Below are 25410 nucleotides of genomic sequence, written 5' to 3'. Positions count from 1 at the left end.
CAAATGACCATAAGGGGGAAGAGTAGACCCCCTCTGACCCCCTAGGTTTGATGTAGGGGCTGAAATAGGGTCCTGCAGGGCATTAAATTATTATTTTTTTTTTTCGTTTTGCGCCGGGGAAGCGCATGGTACGCGCACCGGCGAAGCACGGGGAAAATCCAGGACCATATTTATGAAGGCCTTGCGCTGCTAGTTTTGCGCCTCCTGTGCGTCAATTTTTGTGACGCACCAGCGGTGTAAAAAAATGCGCATTGTTATGCAATATTTAAAAAGTGACGCATCTATCTAGATGCGTCACTTTTTAAATATAGTGCAACGAGGCACATTTTTTACACTGCTGTTGTGATGCGTCACTTTTCTGTGCGCACTCCTTATGACATTCCAGATGTGTCATATTTAATGTATGACGAATCATGTTGCAAGGAGTTACAGATACATCAGTATTTCTGACATATCTGTAAACATGAAAGTGACGCGAGGCAGGCGCAAGATTTTGACGCAACAGCATCCTAAAAGTGACGCAAAGAAATCTCATAGATTTCAGTACGTCGTTATTACCAAGCTTTTTGCGGGGGAATGCCCCCTTTGCATACATTATACCTGACGCAGATATAATGTGGCGCAGAGTTTTAAAAAGTGACCCATGTACCTAGATGCGTCACTTTTTAAAAATAGCGTCAGGTATAATGCATGCAGAGGGGGTGTTCTCCCGCAAAAAGCTTTGTAATAGCGACGCAGTGAAATCTTTGAGATTTCACTGCGTCACTTTTAGGATGCTGTTGCGTCAAAATCTTGTGCCTGCTTTACAGCAGGTGTTAGACTGACGCAAGCCCTTTCACATGGTGCTTTTTCCATGTGAAAGGACACATTACTGGAGTTGCGTCACTTTTGTGACGCACTCCAGCAATGCGTTACTTGGAATGTCATAAGGAGTGCGCACAGAAAAGTGACGCATCGCACCAGTGGTGTAAAAAAATGTGCCTCGTTGCGTTATATTTAAAAAGTGACGTATCTAGGTAGATGGGTCACTTTTTAAAATCAAGCGCCACATTATATTTGCGTCAGGTATAATGCATGCAGAGGGGGTGTTCCCCCGCAAAAAGCTTTGTAATAGCGACGCAGTGAAATGTTTGAGATTTCACTGCGTCACTTTTAGGATGCTGTTGCATCCTTTAAATATAGTGCAACGAGGCACATTTTATTACACTGCTGGTGTGATTCGTCACTTTTCTGTGCGCACTCCTTATGACATTCCAGATGTGTCATATTTAATGTATGACGAATCATGTTGCAAGTATATCTCACATATCTGTAAACATGAAAGTGACGCGAGGCAGGCGCAAGATTTTGACGCAACAGCATCCTAAAAGTGACGCAAAGAAATCTCATAGATTTCAGTACGTCGTTATTACCAAGCTTTTTGCGAGGGATTGCCCCCTCTGCATACATTATACCTGATGCAGATATAATGTGGCGCAGAGTTTTAAAAAGTGACCCATGTACCTAGATGCGTCACTTTTTAAAAATAGTGTCAGGTATAATGCATGCAGAGGGGGTGTTCCCCTGCAAAAAGCTTGGTAATAATGACGCAGTGCGTCTTTTTTAGGATGCTGTTGCGCCAAAATCTTGCGCCTGCTTCAAAGCAAACCTTTCACATGGTGCTTTTTCCATGTGAAAGGACACATTACTGGAGTTGCGTCACTTTTGTGACGCACTCCAGCAATGCGTTACTTTTGTGTTTACAGATACGTCAGAAATACTGACATATCTGTAACTCCTTGCGAATTGATTAGTCATATATTAAATATGACATATCTGGAATGTCATAAGGAGTGCGTCCAGAAAAGTGACGCATCGCTGTTTTCACGTAGCGATGCGTCACTTTTCAGAAATGAGGCCTCCAGTTTATTCACTGTGTCATAACTTTCTTTTCTAACACTCACCTTCTTTCATTCCTCCTACTTCACTTCCTTTCACCTCTCATACCTTTCTGTTCTTTCTTACTCATTCTCCTTTCAATTATCAATGCACTATATTTCACTTACTCTTCATTTTTTTAAGAATATAGCTCTTTGATGAGAATTGGAGGTAGTTCTGAAAAGAACTTTTGGTTTTCTTCTTTTAACTGAACAGGAACAAAAACAGGGAATGGAAACTGCTCAACAGGAGCAAAAAGAAAAGAAAAAAATTAGGGGTGGGAAGGGCAGCGATGGCTCTCCAATGCTCGAACCATGAGCAGGACACTTTGCTCCCCATAGGTGAGGAGTTGATTGCAGTATCTGCATTTGACGACCCCATGGTTAAATGCAGGCTGTCTGTTTGCCACCTGCTCCTGCGATTGCTCTCTCCCAGAAGAAGTTGCTCCTCCTGTTGATGTAGAGGCCCCATCTCTGGGAACCTCTTGTGCCAGAGCCCTGACACTTTCCCGGGCAAAATTCTGGGGGTGCCTCCTCTCCACATGGCGAATCATGGTGAAGTTGCCAAAAGAATACTTTTTTGGGGGGTTACCCCGTGACAGGACCTGTTTGCAGATCCTGCACTCTACTTTTGGTGCATTCACCTTTTTCTGGTCTGCTGGAAACTTAAAAAATTTCCAGATGAAATGTTCTTTGACCTTCGGCTGAGGAGGCTCTTCATCAATGAAATCATTGGAGTCATCTTCACTGCTGGATGGTCTGGCAGCCATGATTAATCAAGAAATATGCAACAGCAAAAAAGGCAGGTCTTTCAGTCACAAAAGTGAAAGAAGAAGTGAAGGAAATGGGTGGGGATTTCATTCATTGTAAAAAAAAACTGTTAGCAACCAATGAAAAGTGTTATTTTAGGGTCACATGACCCGACGCGTTTACGCTGCGCGCTCCGGAGCACTTCCGGTGCGTTTACGCAGCGCGATCGTAGGCGCTTCCGGGGCGCAAACGTGGCGCGATCGTAGGCGCTTTTGCGTGCGTTTATGCGCCGCGAACGTAGGCGCTTCCGAGGGCACTTACGTTGCGCGCCGAAGTGACGTCATCAAACTTTTACAGAAATGCATAATCATTTTCCTTATTAAAAAAACTCATTTTATTTGTATGGTACGAAATGTTTTGCATTATTATTAACTTTTCATTCATATTTTTTTTCACGAACGACAGTTGCGCTCTGGGTGCGCTTTCAGATGAGCTCACGGAAAAGCTTACCGGAGAGCTTAGCTGAAAGCTTCCCGGAGCGCGCACCCAAAGCGCAAAAGAAAAAAATTATATAAAAAAAACATGAATACTTTTAAAAAAACAGCAAATTGTAAAAAAAAAAAAAAGGTTAGAAACTCGATATACAAAGGAATTAGCATTTAAAAAACCTATGAAATTCACTGAAAAAACCATAGGTTTCACACCAGTTATAGTTAGGAATTAGCATTTAAAAAACCTATTAAATTCACTGAAAAAACCATAGGTTTCACAACAGTTATAGTTAGCTGGAAATTTTACTGATATAAAACCATTGAAATTCCCACGTTATAGTTAGATGGACTCACTATAACTTGCGCGTGCAATGCACTGCTGATAATGTCTTATTAAGCCAGTTAACCAATCAATTTTTAAAAACCATCCATTTAGACACTTATTTAAACATTTATTCTTCCATCAACTTTTACATATACATATATAAAATATATTTATTTTTCAGAAAGACACACATTCACTGGATGGTGTCATCAGTGATGTCATGAGTGATGTCACTGACCATGTCATGAGTGATGTAATATGTGATGTCATCAGCAGTGCATTGCACGCGCAAGTTATAGTGAGTCCATCTAACTATAACGTGGGAATTTCAATGGTTTTATATCAGTAAAATTTCCAGCTAACTATAACTGGTGTGAAACCTATGGTTTTTTCAGTGAATATATATATATATATATATATATATATATATATATATATATATATATATATATATATATATATATATATATATATATATATATATATATATATATATATATATATATATATATATTCACTGAAAAAACCATAGGTTATAGATCATATATAGTTAGGAATTCGCATTTACAAAACCTTATTTTACTCACACAAAACCATTGAAATTCCATATATAGTTAGTTGCACTAACTATATATCGCGCACCCGCAATCCACTGCTGATGATGTCACATATTACATCATTCACGACATGGTCAGTGACATCACTGATGACATCACTGATGACATCTCAAATGACATCACTGATGACATCTCAAATGACATCACTGATGACATCACTGATGACATCTCATTTGACATTACTGATCACATCACTGATGATATCATTCATGTGATAATACGATGAACCTCTTCAGACTCTAATATAAGCTTAGATACAATCAGTGTAAACAGACACTCACAGACTGTCACTCATCCATGGAGTTACTCACACACCTAGTCAGTCATGCAAAGAATCAATCACACCTCCATTTCCTCAACTATAGTTATACAAACTTTACTTATTCAAACATATACTAACACATATTTACTCTCTTATACAATCCCTGATACAAGTTCACAATGATCCATACAGCCACTCACACATTCACTGGCTCTTATGCACAGTTATTTATATATGTCAACTCTCACATGTACTGTGTTTTACATATGTACTTACTTTGACATGTAGCACTGAGATATCCATTCACTCACCAATACACTCATGCACACAGTCAACCGCCCATACAGCTGTTTCCACATGCACTTTTGAAACCATACATCTAGTGAATCAACTGCTCACACATCTATGCACAGAGTCATACACCTCCCAGCCACCCACACACACACTCAGTCTCCCATACAAATACTTGGGCAACCAATCAATAACCCATATAATTACTCATATAGCTACTTATCAACACATGCAACAGTTTACAGAACAGACATAATGATGCACAAATTAAGACAGTTTAGTCACTAACCCATGCACTCAGTGAGACACATTTAATCACTCACTCATACAGTCAGTCATGCACCTACTAAATCCTTCATCCAGACATTTATACATCCACTCATTCTTCAATATGTAAGACATATTTTAACTTTACAGAAACATACAGTCACTGGATGTTGTCATCAGTGATGTCATCAGTGATGTCATTTGAGATGTCATCAGTGATGTCATCAGTGATGTCACTGACCATGTCATGAATGATGTAATATGTGACATCATCAGCAGTGGATTGCGGGTGCGCGATATATAGTTAGTGCAACTAACTATATATGGAATTTCAATGGTTTTGTGTGAGTAAAATAAGGTTTTGTAAATGCGAATTCCTAACTATATATGGTCTATAACCTATGGTTTTTTCAGTGAATTTTCAAGGTTTTGTAAATGCTAATTCCTAACTATATATGGTCTATAACCTATGGTTTTTTCAGTGAATTTTCAAGGTTTTGTAAATGCTAATTCCTAACTATATATGGTCTATAGCCTATGGTTTTTTCAGTGAATATATATATATACATACATATATAAACATATATCATCTGTATATCTATATAAATACAAACATAAATGCATGCATACATATACTTATATACATACAGATGCATATTATTCACATGAAAGTTGAAAAAACACTAATAAAAGCAAAGCTTAAAAGCCACCTCATTACAAACAGAATGGCTTTAACTTAAACGAGGGCGAGATCTATTGCATTTTCAATGCTTGTTTACTTTGGTTCCATCAAGAAGGCATTCAGATGTGTCACACATTTGCCATAAATTCTGAATGTTAGCACTCTAGTTGCACATTAGATCACTGTAGTAAAGCTACTGCTCACCAGGGACGTCTGCTGCTGGTATTCAAAGTGCATGTTTCAGTCTGCATGTCAGAATTTTTTTAATGAAATAGAAGAGGATATGAGAAGTCACTCAAAATGATCCCTAATTTTTCTTTCTGAAGCACTAATCATACTTTCTATGGCAAAATTAACCCCCTCATGTTGTTCCTTTTTAAATTGAGTGTTTTCAGACTTCCCACTTCATTCCAATCAAGATGGCTTCTGGTGTGCCATACTTTTGTCATAAGTAAGACTGTTAGCGCTCTAGTTGTTCTTTAGAACACTCTGGGACATTCTGTCATTGGGCTATACTTGGGGTACATCTGGGTGATATTTGGGCTACATTTAGGCTCTTTTGTCTCTGGTGGCCATCTTGGGAGACTGTATGTCAGATTTTTTTAATGAAATTGAAGAGGGTTTGAGAAGTCACTCAAAATGTGCCCTAATTTTTCTTTCTGCAGCACTAATCATAATTCATATGGCAAAATATACCCCCTCATTTTGTTCCTTTTTAAATTAAATGTTTTAAGAGTTACCACTTTATTCCAATCAAGATGGCTTCAGGTGTGCCATACCTTTGTAATAAGTAGGACTGTTAGCGCTCTAGTTGTTCTTTAGAACACTCTGGGACATTCTGTCATTGGGCTATACTTGGGCTACATCTGGGTGATATTTGGGCTACATTTGGGCTCTTTTGTCTCTGGTGGCCATTTTGGGAGACTGCATGTCAGAATTTTTTAATGAAATAGAAGAGGATTTGAAAAGTCACTCAAAATGTGCCCTAATTTTTCTTTCTGCAGCACTAATAATACCTTCTATTGCATAATATACCCCCTCATTTTGTTCCTTTTTAAATTAAATGTTTTAAGAGTTACCACTTTATTCCCATCACGATGGCTCCAGGTGTGCTATACCTTTGTAATAAGTAGGACTGTTAGCGCTCTAGTTGTTCTTTAGAACACTCTGGGACATTCTGTCATTGAGCTATACTTGGGCTACATCTGGGTGATATTTGGGCTTCATTTGGGCTCTTTTGTTTCTGGTGGCCATTTTGGGAGACTGCATGTCAGAATGTTTTAATGAAATAGAAAAGGATTTGAGAAGTCACTCAAAATGTGCCCTAATTTTTCATTCTGCAGCACTAATCATACTTTCTATGGCAAAATATACCCCCTCATGTTGTTTCTTTTTAAATTAAATGTTTTAAGAGTTACCACTTTATTCCAATCAAGATGGCTTCAGGTGTGCCATACCTTTGTAATAAGTAGGACTGTTAGCGCTCTAGTTGTTCTTTAGAACACTCTGGGACATTCTGTCATTGGGCTACACTTGGGCTACATCTGGGTGATATTTGGGCTACATTTGGGCTCTTTTGTCTCTGGTGGCCATTTTGGGAGACTGCATGTCAGAATGTTTTAATGAAATAGAAAAGGATTTGAGAAGTCACTCAAAATGTGCCCTAATTTTTCATTCTGCAGCATTAATCATACTTTCTATGGCAAAATATACCCCCTCATGTTGTTTCTTTTTAAATTAAATGTTTTAAGAGTTACCACTTTATTCCAATCAAGATGGCTTCAGGTGTGCCATACCTTTGTAATAAGTAGGACTGTTAGCGCTCTAGTTGTTCTTTAGAACACTCTAGAAGGCTGCAGTAGAACACAAAGGAATCAACTGACAGTCTCTGTCCTTGTTGGACTTACATGTTTTACTGAGAATTTCAGACTTCATTTTCACATGACTGAGAAAGATAATGTGAATTAACAGAAAATATGCTTTCAGTTTAGCTTATAGATCCCCTTCCAAACCACTGTGGGAAAATCATGAGATATTAGTTTTCTTTCAAACAATATTCATGATATCACAGCAGAAGGTTTTTTCACATGGTAAAATCACCTTAGAACCCACCACAATTCCTAAAACGAGTATGGTACCATCAACAAATGATTTATAATGTAACTAAAGTCCTAAAACCCTCTATTAACTACAATGCTTTTTAATGAGGTGCTATCATGTATATTGGTCCCAAGATGGCTGCCAACACTTCTTGGATGAAGTGCTGACAGCCAATCAGATCAGATGTGTGGTTAGGCTCCGCCCAGATATATATCTTTTTTTGAACCTAAATTACTCAAAATCCACTGGAGCACATATATTGAGACCTAGCAAAGGCACATCGGGCTAACAGTCCCTACAATTTTGCCAAGTTTCGTGCAAATCCATTCGGCCGTTCGAGCTAAAAGTGAGGCCAACCGCCCTATGGAAATTAACATGGGAAAAACGCGTTTTGGGACCCCCCTTTTTCTCGGCCCCCCCTTGATGAAACCCCCCCAAATTGTCAGGGGGCTGCTAAGAAACAAAATGTTCCATTTTCCTGAAAATTTCCGCCAATTACGTCCACAAACGCCAAAGTTATTAGACATAGAATTTTCAAAAATCCCATAGAGAAAAAATCCTAACTATATATACCTACTGGCGACCGCCAGTAGGTAATATATATATATATATATATATATATATATATATATATACGTGCGATTTTGCACAGTGACCCTGCCTATCCGGTGCCCGGCATTTTAAAAGAGCACACAACAAAGATTTATCGTGTTTAAAGTACTTTGTGATCGGTGCTATACCACCCCTGAAAAGAGGAGGAGACAGAGAATCACTTTTAGGACAGCTGGAGACAAGGATGATACTAGAGCTGGATACACGTTGGCCGAACGGGTTGAACAATATTGATGAGATGCATCACTTTTTGTAATTTATTGCATTGTTCTTCCGTCTATATTGCCTGCATATTTCCCCAGACCCGCATCCACTATCTTTTCCTCCCTCTTAGTTAGGTTCCCTATTTCGAGGTTGATGTCGGGTCTGACAACATTTCTTGCTGCTTTATGTAAATAATTGGATGAAACTTTTCCTTTTTCTAAATATGAGGATGTAGATATTTCATATATATATATTTTTATATGTTTATATCTATATTTGTGTTTTTCTATATTGTTTTCTACTTGACAAGATGAAGGATATCTTAGATATTCACATGAAATCACTATATATAAATTTTTGTGGGTTTTATATTGGTCAGACAAAGATGTGTGTATAAATATATGTTATTTAATCTTTTTGTATATACATCATCAATTGGTTATCACAAATCTAGGTGTATTTATTGGATTTCATAATGTTTTAACTATTTATATTATTTATTATTATTAAGGTACAAATCATGCACATAGAATGTTGTGGTAATTAATTATACCCATATGCGACTGAGATGCGCTTAGATACATTCTTTCGTCCTTGTATTAATGAATGGTATTGCACTTTATCTCGTACAGCTTTCTCTCCTACGCATTTTTCATAACTTTGCACTTTATTTTTAACCTTCACTTAGCACTTTATCAAAAACTGCCACAGTTGTGATCAGACAAACTATTTGTACATTGTTTGATGTGGGAGTTTCCCAGCTTTAGTAGCTTGTCAGTGTTCTCCCAAGAAATGAGGTTCTGTCATATTTAGATATTATGTGACGCAAATTGTCTTGATATATTGACTGCCTAAGAATGTACATTAATGATTATGGATTTAACCAGTTATTATTTTTTTGTCTATTTCTGTCTGATTATGGATTTAACCAGTGATTTATTTTTGCTGTATGTTACCGTCAGATGTATTTATATATACTGTGGTAGTCTGTTTTCACTATTCATTAAGTCACATGACTCACTTTGTCACTGTGAAGGGGGGGTCACCTTTTTGAAACTGCATTTAAAAAAGCATTGAGTCTTATGTACATGTTGCAGTGTGAACAAGGGCATACCTTGCCAGAAACGCGTAGCTGCTTTCTGTGTACCGAATAAAATAACAATATGCTGATGTTACGTGGTCCGTCTCCCTTTTGTTTGCTGATGTGCTGAGCAGGCGCTGGAAACACTGAGAAATCCAGAGGAGTCACGTGGTTCATATATATATATATATATATATATATATATATATATATATATATATAGTGGGATATTGCATGATTTGAAAGCTTTACGGTACAAAAAAAGACCAGGTGCCAAGAATTTTTTTTACCCAGGAACAACTGTTAGCTTTGGATAGATTAAAAATGAATTTCACTATTGTAATTCGATACTCTGACAAGGGTGGAAACGTGGTGGTTTTAGATAAAATCATGTACTTGGAAGAGGGTATGCGCCAACTTTCAGATGGGACTTGTTATTCAATATCTGATAAAAAATACCATCACCATTGCTAATAAGAAATATGGAGAAATGTTGGTTGAATGGCGCGAGAAAGGCCTCAAGGAGTGGGATGAGTATAATTATCTGAAATGCCCATTTCCTAGAATGCCTGTCCTGGACCGACTGCCTAAGCTGCATAACAACCTCACTAATCCACCAGGGAGGCCCATTGTGTCATCAATGGGCTCCTTGTAAGAAAATACTTCACGATTCATCGACCACTATTTACAGGTTGTATGACGTTTCAACGCATGCTTTTACCACGCATGCCTTTACAACGCAGGTATTACAACGCAAGTCGTTACAATGACTTGCGTTGGGGGGCGCTGGATAGTGGAATAGTTTAATTTTCTATTCCAACTCCTGTCCCCGTGGATAGTAGGGAAGGTGTTGGATAGAAAATTAAACTATTCCCTAACCAACAGCGCCCTCCAGCGAAAGTTGTTGTAAGGACTTTCATTGTAATTCCTGTGTTGTAATGGTAGTGCGTGGTAAAAGTTTCGTTGTAAACGATGTTCCCCCTATTTACAACCTTATGTGGTTGTTTTGCCCTCCTATCTAAGGGATTCCACACATTTTCTGACTATCATTGATGGGATCCACTAGGAACTGACATATACATTGATGACTCTAGATGTGTGCAGTTTGTACACCTGCATTCAGCATAAATTTGGTTTACAAGCCATTAGACACTTTTTAAGATCTAGATTAGTATCTCTGGCAGGGCATTCGGAAATGATCCTAACCATGATTGAGTTCTGTTTGAACAATATTTTTTTCTATTCAATGATGTCATCTATCACCAGTCACAGGGCACCTACATGGGCACCTGCTTCGCCCCCAGCTATGCCAATCTGGCTATGGGCTGGTGGGAGGAGCAGGTGGTATCCCAAATGGCAGAATTTGATCGCTGTGTCTTGTGGCTGAGGTTTATAGATTACTTCTTTATTATCCGGGATGGTGACTTGGAGACAGCTAAAAACTTTGTAACCAAGTTAAATGACAACACATACAACCTGGAATTTACAGAACATATGAGTCGAACAGAAATTGAATTTCTGGACATTTTTATTGAAATAAAATCCAACTCCATCCATACTAAACTATTCCACAAGAAAACTGCCGGTAACCGTTTACTGAATGCATCAAGTGCACATCCAAGAGTCTGGTACAAAGTATCCTCTTTGGAGAACTACTGCGTGCTAAACGCAATTGCAGTTCAGAAGAAGGTTATCTTAATGAGAAAAAGATCATGATTGAAAGATTCCATGAAAGGGGATATGGGCAAAAAACTATAACAGCAGCATGCATGAAAGTCGACATGGTGACTAGAAACCAGATATTATATCCAGAGAGTAAGACCAGTGAGGGGGACAAGCTCAGATTCATTACTATATATTCTGGGCAGTCCAATGATATAAAAACGACACTAAGAAAACATTGGCATGTACTGTTGACTGACCCACACCTTAAAAAACACCTTAACAGCACTCCTCAAATAACTTTTTCTAAAAAACGATCATTGAGAGATGAGCTCAGTCCCAATCAGGTTACAGATAAAAACAGTACTGGTGTGAATGGTAAATCAGGTTTCAAACGCTGCAGAAATTGTAAAGCCGTAAAATCAAAAAAATCCCTTGGCGGAAGTACTGTAACGTTAGCTCATATATTAGTAATGGTCACTACTGCTGGAAATTCATAGACAGAAAAAAGATATTCATATAAACATATTAAAAACTTTTGTTTTTGTATTAAAAACATATCATAAAAACAATTTGAAAATACAGATTATAATTCCATAAGCATCATATGCAGTATCTCCACAATAAAATTCATCTAAAGTTCATAAATCATCTACTACACCTAGTATTATACACAACAACATGTCAACTGAATCAAAACATTTTTTAACATAAATATTAAAAAAGGGGTTTTGAGAAGAAGGAGAGACAAACATAGACCATACAATTTGTCATAAAAGTTTGCACGTTAGGAGAGACGTAACACACAGTCTTGAAAAAGATGGCACAATATTGATTAAATGCTATCGAAACGCGTCGATGCCGACAACTGTATAATCAAGCAATCAAACTTATCCTGGGAATGACTTAAATCAAGCGGGTCCATGCTGTGTAACTGCGAATAAAGAAACTTTTGCAACATACCACTGGTGTTGTCCAGATATCTTCTTAACCTAGAAGGTAGAAAGCTGCAATATATATATATATATATATATATATATATATATATATATATATATATATATATATATATATATTTTTTTTTCCACCAAGTTGCCCTTGTGGAATGGTCACGCAGGTAAGGGTTACCGCTCAGCACGCCACAAGCAGCAGGAAGTCAGCAAACTGTAATCCCTTTTGGAGCCATACGCGTTTCGAGCTTAGGAGCTCTTGTTCACTGGCAAATGACGGAGGAAGCAAGCGTGTGTTTGAACATCTGATTTATTTCAATGGAAGTCCCGCCCCAGTGGGCGTTACCGCACAGGCATTCTGGTCTTGTTAGTTCCTGGGTAGGAAGACTTCGTAGTTCGTGTACGCAAGTGCCTTGCTGCCTCCATCATTGAATGTTCATCCCGGTTGGGCAAAGGTGATGTCAGCTTCGCCATTCACCTGCCAATATCACCTCGTGGCTCAGGCCCCCCACCTTCCTATTAGTGTCCAAATGCCGAACACCCAGGATCCGCTCTTCCGCGGTGGGACCATTCCGCGACCGGACTGGCCGCAATTAATTATTTCCACCAAGTTGCCCTTGTGGAATGGTCACGCAGGTAAGGGTTACCGCTCAGCACGCCACAAGCAGCAGGAAGTCAGCAAACTGTAATCCCTTTTGGAGCCATACGCGTTTCGAGCTTAGGAGCTCTTGTTCACTGGCAAATGACGGAGGAAGCAAGCGTGTGTTTGAACATCTGATTTATTTCAATAGAAGTCCCGCCCCAGTGGGCGTTACCGCACAGGCATTCTGGTCTTGTTAATTCCTGGGTAGGAAGACTTCGTAGTTCGTGTACGCAAGTGCCTTGCTGCCTCCATCATTGAATGTTCATCCCGGTTGGGCAAAGGTGATGTCAGCTTCGCCAGCCGCCTGCCAATATCACCTCGTGGCTCAGGCCCCCCACCTTCCTATTAGTGTCCAAATGCCGAACACCCAGGATCCGCTCTTCCGCGGTGGGACCATTCCGCGACCGGACTGGCCGCAATTAATTCTTTCCACCAAGTTGCCCTTGTGGAATGGTCACGCAGGTAAGGGTTACCGCTCAGCACGCCACAAGCAGCAGGAAGTCAGCAAACTGTAATCCCTTTTGGAGCCATACGCGTTTCGAGCTTAGGAGCTCTTGTTCACTGGCAAATGACGGAGGAAGCAAGCGTGTGTTTGAACATCTGATTTATTTCAATGGAAGTCCCGCCCCAGTGGGCGTTACCCCACAGGCATTCTGGTCTTGTTAGTTCCTGGGTAGGAAGACTTCGTAGTTCGTGTACGCAAGTGCCTTGCTGCCTCCATCATTGAATGTTCATCCCGGTTGGGCAAAGGTGAAGTCAGCTTCGCCATTCACCTGCCAATATCACCTCGTGGCTCAGGCCCCCCACCTTCCTATTAGTGTCCAAATGCCGAACACCCAGGATCCGCTCTTCCGCGGTGGGACCATTCCGCGACCGGACTGGCCGCAATTAATTATTTCCACCAAGTTGCCCTTGTGGAATGGTCACGCAGGTAAGGGTTACCGCTCAGCACGCCACAAGCAGCAGGAAGTCAGCAAACTGTAATCCCTTTTGGAGCCATACGCGTTTCGAGCTTAGGAGCTCTTGTTCACTGGCAAATGACGGAGGAAGCAAGCGTGTGTTTGAACATCTGATTTATTTCAATAGAAGTCCCGCCCCAGTGGGCGTTACCGCACAGGCATTCTGGTCTTGTTAATTCCTGGGTAGGAAGACTTCGTAGTTCGTGTACGCAAGTGCCTTGCTGCCTCCATCATTGAATGTTCATCCCGGTTGGGCAAAGGTGATGTCAGCTTCGCCAGCCGCCTGCCAATATCACCTCGTGGCTCAGGCCCCCCACCTTCCTATTAGTGTCCAAATGCCGAACACCCAGGATCCGCTCTTCCGCGGTGGGACCATTCCGCGACCGGACTGGCCGCAATTAATTCTTTCCACCAAGTTGCCCTTGTGGAATGGTCACGCAGGTAAGGGTTACCGCTCAGCACGCCACAAGCAGCAGGAAGTCAGCAAACTGTAATCCCTTTTGGAGCCATACGCGTTTCGAGCTTAGGAGCTCTTGTTCACTGGCAAATGACGGAGGAAGCAAGCGTGTGTTTGAACATCTGATTTATTTCAATGGAAGTCCCGCCCCAGTGGGCGTTACCGCACAGGCATTCTGGTCTTGTTAGTTCCTGGGTAGGAAGACTTCGTAGTTCGTGTATGCAAGTGCCTTGCTGCCTCCATCATTGAATGTTCATCCCGGTTATATATATATATATAAAGAACTCCGTTCCCCACACGCTCATACTTCCCCAGACGTGGGGCAAGATTAGACACGGACCACCAAGATGTAAGATGCAGATTTAATCAAGTGCTGTCGCCATAACATTTCTGCTCATTCGAGCCTTGATCACATGGCAACGTGATGATAATGCAAGTTTCCTTTTAAAGTGCTAGTGCCACATATTAATTACGTCACATGGGATGGATATGAAAAACAGACTAGTAAATAATTGATACATCATCGTATTAAAAACATTGTAAAAAATGACGATTAAATAATGTCTTATTGAGGGGATAAAAACATATGTTAAAAATCATTAAAACATACATTAATATCTACATTATTGATTGCCTGAATATTACATAAATATGTGCAATATAATGCCAAAATGCGAACATAGAGTCCATGTGTAAAAATATAATTACCATGGTTCTCTAATACAAATATTTTGATTACCAGTCTAGAATAAATTGAATCTCGGGATAAATCCCCTTGTATAACCACCATCATTAGTGACATGTACCCAAAAGTGCTCATAAACTAAAGTGCATTAGTGCAAAGTGTTTTTAAGAAGAAATGAGACTAAAATAATTCTGGACTGGTTCCTCTGGATCAGACTGAGCCCACACTTGATCATATATATATATATATATATATTCACTGAAAAAACCATAGGTTTCACACCAGTTATAGTTAGCTGGAAATTTTACTGATATAAAACCATTGAAATTCCCACGTTATAGTTAGTCGGACTCACTATAACTTGCGCGTGCAATGCACTGCTGATGACATCACATATTACATCACTCATGACATGGTCAGTGACATCACTCATGACATCACTGATGACACCATCCAGTGAATGTGTGTCTTTCTGAAAAATAAATATGTTTTATATATGTATATGTAAAGGTCGATGGGAGAATAAATGTTTAAATAAAAGTCTAAATGGATGTTTTTAAAAAAAAAAAAATATTGAATAACTGGCTTATTAAGTGTATCTTAGTGAATACATATATTAGTAAGTAATGTTTAAATATTTAAATATATGTATCAGTGTTTCACTTTGTGTATAAGTGGCTGCATGGGTTGGTGAGTAGCTACATATGTGTGTATATGAGTTATTAGATGTTTTTTTTAGTATCAGTATAAGTGTCTGTATGATTTGGTGGGAGTGTTACTTAGCACATAGATGCATAAATGACTGACTCACTGTTTGTATGTGTTTTAAAGACAGCATATGTGCCGGACTGTATGGGTGAATGAGTGTGTATATGTATGTGTTAGTAAGTGAATGACTGTCTTACTAGTGTCTTTATCAGTAACTACATATGTTTTAATCTAGTATATGTGAGTATTGATGTATATAAGTGAGTATATATGAGAGTGAGAGATTGAAAGAATTCTTGTTTTAATAAGTATGTGTTTCTATAAGTGATTTTTTAAGAGAGTAAGTATGTGTAAGTTTCTTTAGAAGTAAGGTGGTAGAGTGTGTATAGCTGTATATGCAAAAAAATGGATGTTCAATAGTTTATTTGCATGTGTGAGTATGTGTATGAGCAACTTTTGGAAGACTGTCGGTGTGTTAACGGTTGTATAGGTGTCTCACTACATATGATGAGTGAGTATATGTATGACTGACTATTTAGAACTGTTGATGAATGAGTGGATGTGTATATAAATGGTGGAATTACTGAATTGGTTGTTGCAACTGGTATAGATATCTTCACTTTTTTGAAAATGTTAGTTTCTATTTTTGAATGTGTTTCAAGAGTTACTTTACAGTGAAAGGAGGTCAGTCACTCTGTCACAAGGACGGTATCATCAGTGATGTCATGAGTGATGTCACTGACCATGTCATGAGTGATGTAATATGTGATGTCATCAGCAGTGCATTGCACGCGCAAGTTATAGTGAGTCCGACTAACTATAACGTGGGAATTTCAATGGTTTTATATCAGTAAAATTTCCAGCTAACTATAACTGGTGTGAAACCTATGGTTTTTTCAGTGAATTTAATAGGTTTTTTAAATGCTAATTCCTAACTATAACTGGTGTGAAACCTATGGTTTTTTCAGTGAATTTCATAGGTTTTTTAAATGCTAATTCCTAACTATAGCTGGTGTGAAACCTATGGTTTTTTCAGTGAATTTCATAGGTTTTTTTAATACTAATTTTTAACTTTTTGTAGGGCTTCATACCTATGTACGTTTTATTGAATTTCTAAGCTTATTTTTTCGCAAATGTCTTTACCTGAGAAAGGTAAGTTTTTCTAAAAATGAACCCTATAATGTATATTAAGATACTATTTTTATTTTAAAATAGTTTTTTCCTTTTTTTTTTATATTTGACTCTGGAGCGCTCCCGGTGCGCATACCGATAAACGCCCGGGTGCGCGCACCGTCAGCGCATCAACAAAAAAAAGAAAAAAAAAATAATGAAGGAGTGACCATAAGAAATGGGGACAGAGAGAGTGGTGTTAAGAGAAAGAGAGCTAAAGGGAGGAACACAGAGGGACTGTGTAATAGATAGTAAGACAGATAAAAAGTGTAAGAGGAAATAACTGAGAAAAAAAAAATGAATAAGGGAGCAAAAGAAAAGAAGAAATAGGAAGAAGACTAAAGCAGAGGTTCTGGGAGAATGTAAATGGATGATGAAAGTAAAAGGAAGGACAGTTAAGCATGTGAATGACAGGTAGTGACGGAATGAGAGAAAAGGAATAGTAGTGATGGAGGGAAAGTAAATAGCAGTGAATATAAGCAAAGAGGGGTGAAACAGGGTACATGTAAGTGAATAAGGGTAAGACATGGGGAATAATAGAGCGAAAGAAGAAAGAGAGTAAAAGAAGGAGTGTCACAAAGGAACTAAGTGAACCAGTAAAAAAGGTAAGTGAAGGAGTGTGCATAGACAGAGGTACTGAAAGAAGTTGAATGTGGTAGGAAGTAAACATGGAAGAAAAGAATAAGTGAGAAAAGCAAAGTAAGGAAACAGGGGTGAGGTAGGGTGAGAGAAAAATAGTGAAAATAAAACCAAAGGTGATAACAAAAAAGATTTTGTAAACACACTTACCATATAATCAATGCAAACTTGTATCTGTGAAAGATAAAAGAAAAAACACGTTATAATTACTTAAAAATATATAATAAAATAGAAGCAACAGTTCATGAGGTTTAAAAATCTACAAAAGTTTACTAAGAAATGATGCAATAGTGAAGGATACAAAAACAGAAAGAAAGTAATGTAGAAAGAGAAAAAAAAAGGAAAAAGAAATAGAAAGAAAACAAATTCCTAAAGATAAATAAGATACTAAAAGAATGTAAGATATCAAATCAAAATCAGTAAAGATAAGAAAATAAAAGAAAAATGAGTGAAAAGGAGAGAAGTGTGATTGAGAAACTATAAATAAAAAAGAGGAATAGAAGATGATTGAGAGTGAGTGAAGTAAAGTCACAGAGTGAAGGGATGAAAGGAATGAAGTTAGTATAGAACGATGGATAAAACAGGAGTGAGAGAGTTAGTACACAGAAAGACAAAAGGAAGAACTAAGTGAACTACAGTACAATGGGTGCGAAAGAAAAAAAAATGGAGAAAAAGAAAGAGAGGGTTAGGAAACTAAAGCAGTGGTACTGTGAGAATATGAAAAAGATAAAAAGTGGTGGAAGGAACAGAGGAAATGCAGACAGTTCCTATTAGATTGAGAAGTTGTGAATGAAGTGCACTAAAGAAACAGCGATGAAAAAAGAGTGTAAATTAGTAAAGAGAGGTAAATAAGGGTGAAAAAGAAAATGAGTGTAAGACAATGTGAACACAATATAAATTACACAATGCAAACTACACAATAACTTCTACAATATGTTACATTATTTATTTTTGCTGTTCTCAGAATATATTGAATTTCACTTAAATTAGTGAGATCAAAGTCTTCATCATATAACAGCGGGAAAAAAAAACACAATCTAAAAGATTGTGTTTAAAAAAACCCATTCAAACATACATCTCATATATGTACACTAATCTTTGATTCACTTACTTTTCCGTGAGACCAAATTGCAGATAGTGAAGGTCCTTTTGGTGGAAAAAAAGTCTGCTGTGCTCTATAACTTCCATTTCATCGACTTCCTATGAAAAAAGATCTAACAACATCATATCTTACACTTTCCTCACGCCCAATTTGTGTCAGATATATCAGTATTTTTTACTTTGAGATCCACTTAAAGTATCTACATGAGATTGCAGATAGTGAAGGTCCTTTTGGTGGAAAAAAAGTCTGCTGTGCTCTATAACTTCGATTTCATCGACTTCCTATGAAAAAAGATCTAACAACATCATATCTTACACTTTCCTCACGGCCAATTTGTGTCAGATATATCAGTATTTTTTACTTTGAGATCCACTTAAAGTATCTACATGAGATTAATAATTTAAAATATTAGATTAACTAACTAACTAACTAACTTTTATTATCTATTCCCGTCTTCAAAGGCCAATTCCCTTTACTAAAACTTTGGTTTTAAAAACACTAGATAAGAATTTGTAGAGTCATAAGGCAAACGTTGTTTATAAGTTAAATGAGAATCATTGCAGTAACTCCATCCATTTTCAGATTTTAAGTAGCATGTATAATGTCCTGAGGTTGTCGAAGATCCATCATGATAAATAATAGCTTCAGTTGTAAAGGTCCTTCCAGAAATTGATAACTGAGAAGCCACAAAATTTTTGATAGAAGTTGTCAATTTAGTTCCATCAGGTCTACATCGTTGGAAAACTAAAATGATATACTGCCCATACCTTTGTATAAATAATGTGGACAGCATTGTACAGTTACATTGGGTACACACCATATTATGATCTGCTGCTTTAACTAGATTTTTAAAAGACACTGATTTACAGTCTGGTAAACTCAAATATATAAATCTTTCAGTGTCTATTCTAGTAGTACTTGATAAACTACAATTGTGGCAGTCATGCTGCCATTGATAAGAAAGACTGAAAAGATTATCTACATCTACACCTTCATCTTCCAAAACACCAAACATATACATTAAAAATTCCTGACAATCCTGCTGAATGTTCTGTGAAAATTTATCTTGACCAGAACACAAATCTAAAATATTTCGAATTTCTGTTACACTTTCTATTTGTGCTGTACCACTGCTACATTTCTGAAACACAGAATTCAATAAACCACACAATCTTTGATCCCGATTTTCAACAATCTGTTCTTGTAAACTTTTAAGAAAAAAAACAACATTAACCACTACATTAGCATAGCAGTTGACACCAGAACTATTTTCAAACTGAAATCCAACAACATTTTCTCCACAATTCTTTTTCTTCCTGTTTTCAATTACAGTTTTCCCTACTTTTTGTCTTTTTGCAACTACCTCACTACAATTATCCTCATTTCTTCTTTTTCGGCCTACCACACGTTTTTCAAACAGAGGATATTGAGGCAAATGTGGAGCATACTCTCTTCTTAACCTATTGTATTCTTTAACACAATCTAGATCTGCAGAAATCTTTGTCTCATCACACGCAATCAAGTACAATCCTGATAAAGTTCTGACTCGAGATAATGCCACATATGCCATACCCTCTTTAAACACAGATCTTCCAATGTTCACCAAAGCACTATCTACACTTAAACCTTGAGATTTATGAATTGTCACCGCATACGCCAAACAAACAGGAAACTGTTTTCGGCGAACATATAAGTCTTTTACAAGTAAAAATCTAGCAGAACAACGACTTATTTGTTGTACTTGTTCAATGCCATCAAATTTTATTTTTAAAAATTCAATTCCATCTCTATTTCTGTAATTCACAAAATCAACAACATAACCCATTGCTCCATTTACCAGACCGCTTTCAACATTTAAATTCCTTCTCAAAATGATACGACAATTTAAACACACATTCAGAGTCTTTTCAAAACCAGCTGTTTTTGAAATACTTTTCTCCAATGAATCCAATTTAGTTTTCAAATTTTCTGACAAAACAATTGTTGCACCCATATGCTCTATTTTATCTATTGCTTCCAGTTTCACAATCTCTTCATTTTCTAAGTCTAACATTTTTTGGTTGAAGATGGAACATTCTTGCAGAGTTGGCATCAAACATATCCCAGATTTCTTCTCAGTCATTTTTTTAAAAATATTCTCTGGAAGAATGTTTTCATTTGGATACAAATTTGAAATTAATCGACTATGCAAAGCTTTTTTCCCTTTCTCAGTCACTTTTCCAATTCTTACATCTTGTAGAATATTTTATAATCTTCATCCTTGGACTGTCGCATATTTTGAAGCAGTTCAGCATATTTAAAATTTAGCCATATATTAACATTTCCAATGCTTCCAAGGGACTTCCTGGTATCTTCATGCGTGAGCATTTTAAACACTGGTTGTCCTTTTACTGGAGTCAACTGCAATAGATCTCCAAAAACAATAATGTGTTTTCCTCCAAATAACACATCATAGTCTGTTTTAAGAATTTCTTGCATTCTCAAATGCACAAAAGCAAGCATTAGATTTGAGACCATGCTTACTTCATCTATGATAAGAAGTTTCATTTTCTTCAAGACTCTTGAAACTTCAGAACACGCATCTCCAGATAGCTTGTTGTAATGCAATTTATTATCATGTTCAACTGGCAGCATCAATAAACGATGTAGAGTAATCCCTTTAATGTTATGTGCTGCCAGACCAGTTGGAGCAGTTACAACACAAGACAGTGGTGAATCAGTCCTTTTCTGCAGATAACTTGCAACGGCTTTAATTAGAAAACTTTTTCCTGTCCCCGCTTCTCCACTTACGTACAATCGGACAGGGTCAAATAATATACATGAGCACTCTTTTTTCTCATGTTTGAATCCATGTTCAATCTGCTCTGTGACTTCATCATATATCTTTTTCTGCTCAATGTTTAGTTGCTTTACCAAATCTTCTAAGTTAACTCCATCCTCTTGAGCTTGTTCCATAGCTCTTTCCACCTCATCCATGGCAGTGGCAGCTTCATTTTGGATAATTGGTCCTCCTAGTGGATCCTGGCTCAATGAAGTAGAACTCTGACTATCTTGAGAACTGTTTCTAGCTATCTCTTCAGCAATTGTAGTTTCTTGCTCCATTTCTTCATTCAACATTTGCAGATAATTTAGAAAAATAGGACATTCTATGGTATCCTTAGTTGCATTAAAAGAGTCTTCATAACAGAGAAAATCTCCAAGTAGTTCCTCTTCTGTACGCCATGGCTTAAAGAGTTGCAAAAGAGCTAAATAGTAAAATTCTCTTTTGTCTGGAACTTCACAACTCAATTTTCGATGATTAATCAAATGGCCTTTTTTTCTGCTTCACTAGACATTCTTCATAGCCAATGAGTGCATATTTTCCATTATTGATATCTTCTGTGATGTTCCTCTTATAACTGTAGTTTTGAAGAACTTCATACAAACATGTGTTCTCAAGGTGAGTACTTCTATTTGGATAGTATGCATCCAACATATTTGTCTTCAAAATATCTGTACTGTTCGGTTCTTTTTCCGCCAAATATTCAATTTCTTGTACAGATTTCAAAACTCGGTTTCGTGTTGCAGCAAGACCAAGACTCACCCAAATGATTGTTCTTGATTTGGCATAGAGACTTGCTGATGATAACCGATCAGAACATTCGTAAGCTCCGATTTCTCGATGCGACAACATCTTCAGACTGAAACTGTATAATTTCTTGCTTAGACTCTTTTCATGTGAAATGTCCTCCCACATTTCCTTCAATTCTGTCTTTTCTTTTTTCGTGATGTAAGATGTCACATATCGAGCCACAGCAATAGAGTTGTCAGCAACGAACTCAATATCCATGTTAGCATTCCACATGGACAAAATCACTGGGTTGTAATCGTTGATGTACTTAGATTCTTCATTTCTATTCAAATTATATGTATTTTTGGGAGATTTCCTCGTCACAGTATGTCGTAGAGATGACATCAAATTATTTACTCTTCCCTTAGAAATCACTGGTCGAGGAAATGCAAAACGACATTTCGTGTAGTACTTTTCCTTGTTTTTAAATTTTCGACGACAGTACTTTCCACAACGATGAGATTGAAAACGTAAAACTTGTTGCCTTAAATTGTTTTCTTCAGTAGATTTTGGAACAGCACATGTTGAATACTCTTCAATGAAACTCATCACTGTTTCATCTGAATCTGATCCAAATTTGGGTGCATCTTTAATCCAAAACAACATATGTATATGAGGAGCACCTCTCGCTTGATATTCCTTCCTCCAAAAGAAATCCAAAACCTCTCCAAGGGGAGGATTTTTTTTGTTGGTAATAAAAGACATCATAGCTTCAAATCTATGATTAAAATATCTGCAAACATTCACTGGATCTAAAGAACACAGTTCTCCTGGTGTTTTCAATTCTATATTTGGTATGTTTTCATTTGCCTCTCGTAGAAATTGAAGTAAATCGTCCCATGCATACTCAGCACAGCTAAGAGTGAGGAACCATGTAGGAGTTCCTAAGTTTCTTAGCATACATTTCAATTCTCCATGACGACGAAACCAATACTCGTTGGTTCCACGTTGACATGCCATGAGATTGATTAGCTGAGATTCCAAAATACTGTCTTGCAGATTAACTTTCTCCATAAAGTCCCTTGCACAAACATTCTGCAAATGAGGTCCACTTTTTAATATATGATTAACTGCATAAGAAAGCCCAGACAAATCACTTTCAAACAGTAGATGAAATAAATATGGAATGCATTGACGAAACCTTGGATCTTCTGCATATAATCTTAGAGTCCGGTATTCAGCTGCAGGAATTTGAACTGGTCGATCATCATATCGTCCACCACAACCTGTTGGAAATAATTGTGGAAAACAACGAGCTTCCAAACTTTCTTCCCATACACTAATGGGACTTCCTTTTGCTGCTTTCATTTGAAACAAGTCAATTGCATTTCCCATTACTTCTTTGGAATGCAAAGGATGAACAGTATAATGTTCATATATTTCTTCAGTTCTAGACACATCAACTTTTTCAATTTGGCCAACTGAAGAATCACTATCTTCTTCTATAGCTGTTTCCTCTGCTCCAACACTTACATCTTTGTAGTACTCATTGTTTTTGACCAAATACAACGTTGCCTTCTTGACTTTTTTAACATCCACTAAATCTTGCCAAATTTTCTTACTCTTTGTTGGAACCCCATTAACTAGAATAACTAAAGGATCTTCTTCTACTCTTTCTACACCAATTGTATTAATATTTTTCTTTACATCTAGAGGCAAATAAACAACTCTTCCCTTTAATCCTCTCAGTAAATCTGATGGAGGCAATTTCCCTGTCTTAGGCTCCATGCGTACAATAGCCTGAAAAGGATGGACACATTGAATCAAAATAGATTCATAAGTATTTAGATCCATCAATTCAGAAGGAATATCTATCAACTGAAGATTATTATAAACTGCTCTAGCAGGCATTCTATTTTCATTTAATTTTTTCAAACAATAATTACAAATACGCTGATCCAAACTCAAATCAAAAGAATTCTCCACCAACAAATAACTTACAAAATCCTCCCATTCACTATTATTTTCCAATTCACTTTTTGCATATAAATCAACTAACCTAGTCTGAATTTTATAATGAGTCCGTCGACAACACGCACAAGTTAAATTAGGCCTCTCACTTGATTTCACCTTAAACTTGATAATTTCCTCATCAAACTTTTCAATACTTGAAATTTGTCCATTATCTTCTGCATTACCATCCATTACTATATCAATTTCTACACTGTCCTCTTTGTTCCCAAAATAACAAAACTCAATTTCTTCACAAATAGTCTTCACATCCACTTCAGATCCATGCAAAAGAGCACTATTTAACTGTTTAAGCTTAAGTGCAGGACTTTTTGCATAATACAACTTTCTCACTAATTTCCTTACTTTATTATGATGCACTGCTAACATCCTAAAATGATGAAAAAACGGCAATAACGGAACCCACTGTGGGTATTTAATAAGACTGTACTACATGTCCCAACAACCCAAGCGACAAGGCTGTTACGCCTACAACTGCGACTACTAAAGACAGCAGTAAGGACTGTGAACAGTTAAACACACCGAACTGCCGGAGCCCAGGACGAAGGAGCAGACAGCTCAGAAACGCGTTGGCAAGCAAGCTAAAATGACGGATTTGAAGCCACCTTCAGTATGCCAATAAATAAGGTGAATCCTGAAATGCTGTGGAGTGCTTTTCTAAAAGCTGAAAGCCTTTGTATAACAAACATTTCAACACGACAGCTTCGTCGTGGGAAAAGCACCACCCAGGTGTAATGAAGGAGGGAGCCTCTGGAGTAAGGGGCCGTAGACCAGGACTTTCCAGTGGTCTAACACACGGCACAGCGTTTGGTGAATTGTGAAGATGGAATCAAATACCGGGGCACACTGAAGTGCCTTAATCATCACAGCGGTGCCGGATTCAACCCCTGTGATCTTGCAAAATAAAACGGCAATAACGGAACCCACTGTGGGTATTTAATAAGACTGTACTACATGTCCCAACAACCCAAGCGACAAGGCTGTTACGCCTACAACTGCGACTACTAAAGACAGCAGTAAGGACTGTGAACAGTTAAACACACCGAACTGCCGGAGCCCAGGACGAAGGAGCAGACAGCTCAGAAACGCGTTGGCAAGCAAGCTAAAATGACGGATTTGAAGCCACCTTCAGTATGCCAATAAATAAGGTGAATCCTGAAATGCTGTGGAGTGCTTTTCTAAAAGCTGAAAGCCTTTGTATAACATATATATATATATATATATATATATATATATATATATATATATATATATAT

The sequence above is a fragment of the Lissotriton vulgaris genome, chromosome 2_1 (assembly GCF_964263255.1).
Source record: "Lissotriton vulgaris chromosome 2_1, aLisVul1.2, whole genome shotgun sequence".
NCBI classification, from domain to species: Eukaryota; Metazoa; Chordata; class Amphibia; order Caudata; family Salamandridae; genus Lissotriton; species Lissotriton vulgaris.
Note: the sequence above shows the minus strand (reverse complement) of the source record.